General features: G+C 30.8%; 1 non-coding gene across 1 annotated transcript; it reads left to right on the top strand.

Moving 5' to 3' along the window:
- The first annotated feature begins 7,211 nt into the window (after positions 1–7,211).
- Positions 7,212–7,284, top strand: TRNAV-UAC. The gene has a single exon. It is a non-coding gene; the product is annotated as a tRNA-Val (tRNA).
- The last annotated feature ends 1,112 nt before the right edge of the window (positions 7,285–8,396 follow it).

Here is an 8,396-nt window from a genome sequence, read left to right as displayed (position 1 = left end):
TAGGGGTACATTTAGCTTAGTAGATGTGACAATCTATATAGGTATAAGGAGAAATATAGATGACTTTGGTAGTGGTAGAATAGATGGGGTAAATATTTGTACTGAGGTATGATTGATGCCTTAAACTCAAGTCCTAGTAAGATAGCTAAGGAAGCATCAAGGTGTAATGAAAGGGGGTTGACACATGGGTTAGTGGGTATTGAGTTGGGTTTGAAAAAATAGTAAGTACTAATAATGGGTCTAAAGAGCTAAGGGGTTGTGCTGATGCTAGGTCTGAAGAGACAAACAACTGTATTGATCGTGGATCTAAAAAAATAGGGGGTTGTACTATTACTAGGTCTAACGAGGATATGCGTTAATGACTAATATATATACCTCCACCTTGAGATGTTCATTAACCTCAAATAGATGGTAATCAAGCAACTTTTAGTTGTGTTGGTGGTTACCTCCTCCATGTTGTACGTATGGGAGACAATAATCCTCCTAATTAATATGTATAACATTAGTGGACATTTGAATAATATTAACAACCAATACAACAAGCATCATTATTAAAGTCCTCTAAGGCCTAACCTCCTTAAGATATGATCGGTGTTATACTCTCAATTTATCATACAAAATTATATGTAATTATTTTCTAGAATGAATACTATACACAATATATAAATAATATTAAAATGGTACAAACTAATAAGTGGTTAGATAAGGCACTAGCTTAGTATCACATAGGTACAACATCATCTATAGATGTAATAAAACAATGTATAATATAACAGTATCATGCCATTGTTGGGATGGAGTCTCTAAAAGCAAGACATGATGTAACAAAGTCAGATTTAACCATCATTTTAATATCCTTTTGGTGTATTGACATTGATTTGAGCATTTAGCTCATGTCTTTTATATTGTATATGACTTGGGTGCATTAAGAGTTGCATAAAAAATGTATATCATGGGTTCCTTGTAAATAGATAAGTTATCCACAATCAATTCATGGATTTAGGCAATCTAGTAGATATTGTAGTGTACTACCTCCTAATTAGAAAGATGACTTGTCTCAACCGCCAAGATGAGTTTCCCATAGAGAATGCACTAGTATATGTGATACACACTGGACAGGACTTACTGTGAATTATGACACAAGGCTATCAATTTTTATGATTCACTAAACTACTATATTGCATGAACTCCAACCTTAAGAGGATATTGAGTCTGTGACAAAATCGATAGGAGGCTTTGGTTTATAGGTGAGATCCTAAAGTGATAATATATCCCTATGAATTGGGTCACTATTGATGGAAGTTGGTGACAATAGGTATTTTCAATAGAAACACCATGATATTTCATGAATTGAGACAATGTATCTTCTTGGGTGATCCAAAAGACATGTGATCATGAAATTTGTGGCGTGGTAGTAATTTCTTTAGTGGAATTTGATATATGTTTTTTATGAGTTAGAGTAAATAATTTGATCACATAATAAGTGAGATTTGTAACTCAATGATTAGAAAGATAATCTTAAAACACTATCTTGTTATATTCGAACATCAGTTCATGAGGAGTCTACATATAGTCGATAGTAGGTCATGGACCCAAACTTCATCTCGTTGTTATTTACATAGGGCATTGGAGTGCAATTGATTCTTTTTAGTAGAATGTTGAATCAACTTCAAAATTGGATTATGAGAGAGCTAGTAGTCCTATGGGTCTCAATAGTTTCTGCTCTAAGCTCATATACCCTAATGACACAATTTATGATGACTGGATTAACTATAAGTTTATTCTTGTGCATAAGGGTATTTTGGTAATTACATAAGGTTGCATAGAAGAAAATGAACAAAGTCTCTGTATTAGGTTAATCGATGAATTAGATGACCATATGTGGTTAATTAATCAATTAGAATCCGTTTTGGGCTATATTAAATGACTCAAACCTTGTTAGGCTCAAATCAGTTAAGCCTAATAGAGGAACCTTATAAATAATCTCTTAGGGCTAGGGTTTTTATAACTTTTTGGTAAGAGCCTTCTTCCATCTCTAGAGAAAGAAAGAGAGTCAAATCTTCCTTATTTCCAAAGCCCACATTTTAGATTACCAAGATCGTGGTTTAAGTCATCTGGCGGAAGATCTTAGGTGTACGAGACCTTCAGGCATGTTTTTCACCGTAAGGAATTGATCTAGCAACATCCAAATCCAGGTATGAACACTATTTCTCTAGGTTTTTATTCTAATATGGTTTTTATAGCCATATGTTTCCCTTGTAAAAGATTTAAAGAAACCTATGATAATTTGCATGCACCCTGCGAGATCTAATGATAAGAAAATGAGAAATTTGGATATTCACAATAACTGGTATCAAAGCCCTATTGTAGGTTCTTTTATGTTAGATCCATTCTAAAGTGTGCTAACTTTGTTTTACAAGGTATGTTTATTCAACCTATGACCCAAAAGGATGAATGGATGTCAATATGATGGTTATAATTGTGATTGATAAATAATGTTTGGATTTGTTGATGATTATTGATTTAATGTGTTGCTTTCTAGTTTGGGTTGTAAGCTACGTCGATAGAAGCGTATGATTTTCTTTTTGGATGTTAAAGTTTTTCCTTTTAGCTAGATTAATTGTAAACTCCCATTTTGAGGAGTATAAGACTTCTGATTATATAAAGGTTTAGTTTTTTATCTTGTAACCCAAAGAAAGAATGGAAGCATTCCAATACATCGTACCATATCCATGGTGAAGATTCCTCAATCGGAAAAATGTGTGTTTTCCAATGGAGTGCCTATGTATTAACCCTAACTTTGACTCAATTTTGAGGAAGTCTCCTATGGGATTTTTTTGGCAAGCAACATATGATTTTGAAGCTTAGGAAGTCAAGAATCCAACGCTTCAAATGGTTCACAAATTAGAGTTGAAATGAGGAAGATATGATCAATTGAAGCAGAAGGTGCAGTTTGGCGATCTCTCAGCACAACATGAGTGCTCAAGCACCCTTTTAAGTGCCCATCTAGTGCCACAAGTTGCTTCAAGTGTCCTAAAGCTTCATTTGACGCTCCACGTAGCCTCGTTGGCTCTTTTTGGGTTCGAATGATATTTTAGGGTTTCTATAATGCTACTAACCCTTTTTTTTTTTTTTTTATCATATGTTAGATTTGGTAACATTGGATATTGGATATCCAACATTTTTTGTTACTAGATATGCAACAGGATCCCTAAAGGCCATGGGGAAATTATTTGTTTGTTTATTTCCTTATGTTTATTACATGCTATTTTTGTTTAATTGCATATATGACTTAAAATAAGATATTTTGGTATTTTTAATTGGAAATAAATTTTCATAAATTTTTCAAAATTAAAAAACTTATTTAAATTGAAATGTGCATGGTTAGGAAATTTTATTTTAGGTAAAAAAGAAGTTGGAAAATGATTAAGCTTCTTCATTCCTTTTAAAAATTAATTCTTTGAGTTTATATATATATAATCTTCTCAAATTTTTTTTTTAAATATTTAAGAATCAAAATTTTCCCTCTTAAAGAAGAGCTTTTATTTTTCCAAATCTTTATAAAATAACATTTTTCCTATTTTGCACAAGATTCTAATTTAAATAAAATAATTTAATTTTTAAAATTCATAATTGATAATTTATAATTAAAAATGGTTACCAAAATAAGTGTTAGAACCCAAAAAAAAAAAAAGTTTTTTGGTATTCTTAGTAAATTTTCATGAGAAGATATTTTCCAAGATTATTTATTTAAACTGGTTGTTGTTTAAAAGAATATTATTCCTTTTGGAACTATCCTTGTTTATTTTGATATAGGTGGTTCTCTAAGCTCTTTCCCTTGAGAAAAGGAAAACTACACTTATTTGGTCTTCCAGGCACACCTTCTAAGAAAAAAAAACCATTATGTTTAAATATGAATAATTCAAGGACAAGGAATGAGAGAGCAATTCTTCTAACATATGAGTCCTAGTTTAAAAGGTAAATAACGGATTTGAAAAATCTCATGATAGATAATTTATGATAAAAAAGGTTACCAAAATAACTTTGGAAAATTTTAGTAATTTAACGGAGATATAAGATATTTTGAAAATACTTTCCAAAATGGATCGTTTAATTCCCTTTTGGAAACAAACATTTTTGAGATTTTTCATAGAGAATATTTTATCCATTAAGGAATTGCTAAAACGTTCTATTTTTTGTAGTATTTAATGGAATAAATTATTATGAAGTTTCCATGGAAATATTGGGTAAGTAGGAAAAGGCGTAAGAACTAAGGAAAGTAAATCTGATGAGGATTTTTTAATATGAGAAGTAAAAGTTTCTGTCTTGGATAATGTGTTCTCAAAATTATTCAAAATCTCATAAATTAGTAATTTCCCTATTACATTAGAGTTTTCGATTTGGAAAATAAATATTTTAAAATTTTTCATTAGAGATAATTTATCATTAAAAGATTATTACGAAAACACTTAGTAATTTGATGGAAATAAATTTCTTTGAAACTTTTCCTAGATAAAATATTTATTAATTAGATTTGTGTAAGAGAAGGAGAATTCATTCTCCTAGTACACTAAGTTTCCAATTAGGAAATAAATGCTTTTAGAAATTTCTCAAAGTAGATAATTTATTCATCAAGGTAATTACTAAGGATTTAAATGCTCTTACTTATCTTAAAAGATTAAGTAAAAGAGGGTCTTAGGAAAACCTTACAAATATAAAGATTTCTCCATTCCCTGTCCTTGAATCTTGTAATGTGTATGCAAACTATCCTAGACTTCTCTAAATCTATCGCAACAAAAATATATGATTATAAACACCATATTAGAATAAAAATTTAGAGATATAGTATTCATATATGGATCTGGATGTTCCCAAATCAATTATTGGTAGTGAAGTACATGTCTTAAGATCTTGTACACTCAAGATCTCCTGCTTGATGACTCGAACTACAATCTTAACACTCCAAACTATGAGCTTTAGAAGGAAGGAATCTATGACTCTCTTTCTCTTTGGAGGTGGAAAACAACTTTCACCTAAAAGTGATGGAAACTCTAACATTTAAAGGGGTAGTTATAGGGTTTCCCTACTAGCCCAAAATGGGTCTTAATTGATTAATTAATCACATCAGGTCATCTAATTAATCAATTAGTCCAATCTAGAGACCTTGTTCACTATCCCCTATGCAACCTTGCATAATTACCAAAATACCCTTATGCACTAAAGTGAACATTGAGTTAATCCAACCTTCATAAATCATGTTACCATGGTATATGAGCTCAAAGCGAGGACCATTGAGACCCATAGGAGTACTATCTTCCTCATAATCCAATTTTGAAATTGATTCAACATTCCACTAAAGAGAATCAATTACACTCTAGTATTCTATGTAAATAATAACGAGAAAAAGTTTGGATTCATGACCTACTATCCATTTCATGCAAACTCCCCATGAATTGGTGTCTGTAATCTAACAAGATAGTGTTATCACTCATCAAGATTACCTCTCCAATATTTAAGTTACATATCCCACTTATTATGTTATCAAATGACATAATCTAGCTCACAAAGAGCATATGTCAAATTTCATTTTAAGGAATTACTATGATGCCATAGATTTCATGATCACATGTCCTTTGGATCATGTAAGGGGATATACTATCTCAATCCCATAAGATATCATGGTGCCTATATTGAGAATACATGTTGTCTACAGTCTCCAGCAATAGTGACTCAACTCATAGGAATATATGATCATTTTAAGATCTCATCTATATATTCAAGCCTCTTATTAATTTTAGCATAGACTCAATATCCTCTCAAGGTTGAGAATGCATACAATATAGTAGCTTGGTGAATCAGGACAATTGATAGCCTTGCGTCATGATTCACCATAGGTCCTGTTTAGTGTGCATCATATCCATTAATGCACTTACCATGGGAAACTCATCTCGATAACCAAGACAAGTCATCCATCCAATTAGGAGATGCTGTACTATAGTCTTTAATGGATTGCTCAAATCTATGAACCGACTATGGACAACTTATTTACTTACAAAGAACGAAGTGAATTCATTCCATGATGAGCAACGGGAGTAATGCACCTTCTCCTATGACTTATATTTTTTGTGCAACTTCTAATGCACCTAAGTCATGTACAGTGTAAAAGACATGAACTAAATGATTAAATCAATATCAATACACTAAAGGGATAGTGAGAGGATAGTTAAATCTAACTTTGTTACATCATGTCTTCCTTTTAGGGACTCAATCTCTATTAGAATATCTTTGTTCGTTTTACTTGATGTCGAGCCTATTAGCCTTAATTTAAGTTGGATGATTACTGTATTAAAAACAAAATGATAGAGATAGTTAAATTTGGGCCACCATCTTATAGATATTTTTTCTTAAGAGTTTAGGAACTCTTGTATAATCCGAAATGGCTGATGTGGAAACATACTCCCACTTAATTATCCATGGTATTTCATATATGGATGTAAGATGAAGGAATGCATCATCTTTAAAGAGTAGTACTCCCTCATTCTTCTTTCATAATCTCTTAAAAGATTTTTCTACATTTTTTGGAAAAATATCATTAGTTAGTCCTTAATAAGAAAACCAATCTTTAAACCAATTTGGAAAGTTTATAACTTTATTTGGATTTTGGAATTGGATAATCCAGCTATGAGCTAGCTTATCATTCTAATAGTATAAAAAGAATTCCCATGTATTTGAATTTTCTATTAGTACATAAGTAACTTGATAATTACTAATGTCAATACATGATAAGAGCTTAACTTAGAGCCAACATGAACCCAAAACTGATGATATCTTAAGGTTTTTAGGCTCATTGCTAACATGACCCCAATGTTAATGTAAAAGACAAATACATAACATGCCATAAATTTATCAAATAATAATTTTAAGAATATTTTATTTTTAAAAAAAAACAAGTACAATTTTTTTGCTATAATAAAATTTCAATTTTCTTAGTATGCTTATATATATTGTATATCATTCTTATTTATTTTCATATTACCTTATTTCAACTAATTTATAAATCATAACCATTCACTTCTTATCAAGGTATTTCAATATATATATATATATATATATATATATATATATATATATATATATATATATATATATATACATATTTTATATAAAATGTATATGCATGTATATTAGTATATGATACATTATGTCATCTTGATGTTGTGGTGTAGTGGTTATCACGTTAGTCTTACACACTAAAGGTCCCCAGTTCGATCCTGGGCAACATCATTTTCATTATTTATTTTCATGTATAAAATTGAATTTGGTAAGTCTTATTTATATTAGTTGATATCCACATCTTTTGAGTGTACAAAATTGATCTTGGTGCTAAGATTATATTTGGTTATGACAAGTTCAATAAAGGTTACAATTATCATGGCTTGCATAGTAAGGTTGTTGTGATTGTAGGCATTGTTTTTCTTTAGATTATAAACATCATTTGAATTTTCACATAATGAGATTAAAGAACCAATTCATGGGGGACTATATATGGTGGATAACAGGTTACAAACCCGAGCATTTAGTGCATCATTGTCCTATACATAGGGTATTGGAGTGCAGTTGACTCTTTGTAGTAAGATGTGAATCAACTTTGTAATTAGATTATGATGGAGCCAATACTATATTATAGGTCATAGCAGTCATTGTTTGAGTTCATATACCTTGATAGCACAGTTTATGAGGGTTGGATTAATTATTGGTTCACTTATATGCATAAGAACGCTTTGGCAATTACATAAGATCACATAGGAATTAGTAAATGACATCACTAAACTCGACTAATTGATTAATTAGAGTCTTGTTGGGTTAATTGATCAATTAAGACCTTTAAGGGTTTCAAGTCTTCCACCCATTCTTCATCACGTATTAAAGAGAGAGCTCTAGTTTCCACCTTCAAAGATATCCACCATCTTAGTGCCAAGCTTCAAGGAAGATACATTGATCAAAATATCAAAGGTTTATGAGATCATCTTCAACTTTCAAAGTATTATAAGGCAATCTTCACCACAACGAATTGATCTAGGAATGTCTAGTTATTGATAAGCACTCCAAACTCGTAATTTGAATTTTTTTTTTTTTAATGATGTTTTTGCCTCCATTGTTATAATTTAGAGGCTTAGCAAGATGGGCATGCTCCCTAACTAATCCAAGGATGGGAATGGATAATCTAGGTATTCCATACAACTGGTATCATAACCTTAGGTTAGACTTTGAGCATAATAGAACTTTTTTTTATGATGTGTTAACTCTATTTTGCAAGGTTTGAGATTCATCCTATGGCCCCGAGGATGAATATATGAACATATGGATGTGATATTTATTTATTTTTAAATACGATG

The sequence above is a fragment of the Vitis riparia genome, chromosome 14 (genome assembly GCF_004353265.1).
Source record: "Vitis riparia cultivar Riparia Gloire de Montpellier isolate 1030 chromosome 14, EGFV_Vit.rip_1.0, whole genome shotgun sequence".
Lineage (NCBI taxonomy): Eukaryota > Viridiplantae > Streptophyta > Magnoliopsida > Vitales > Vitaceae > Vitis > Vitis riparia.
Note: the sequence above shows the minus strand (reverse complement) of the source record. Positions and strands in the feature narration are given on the sequence as shown.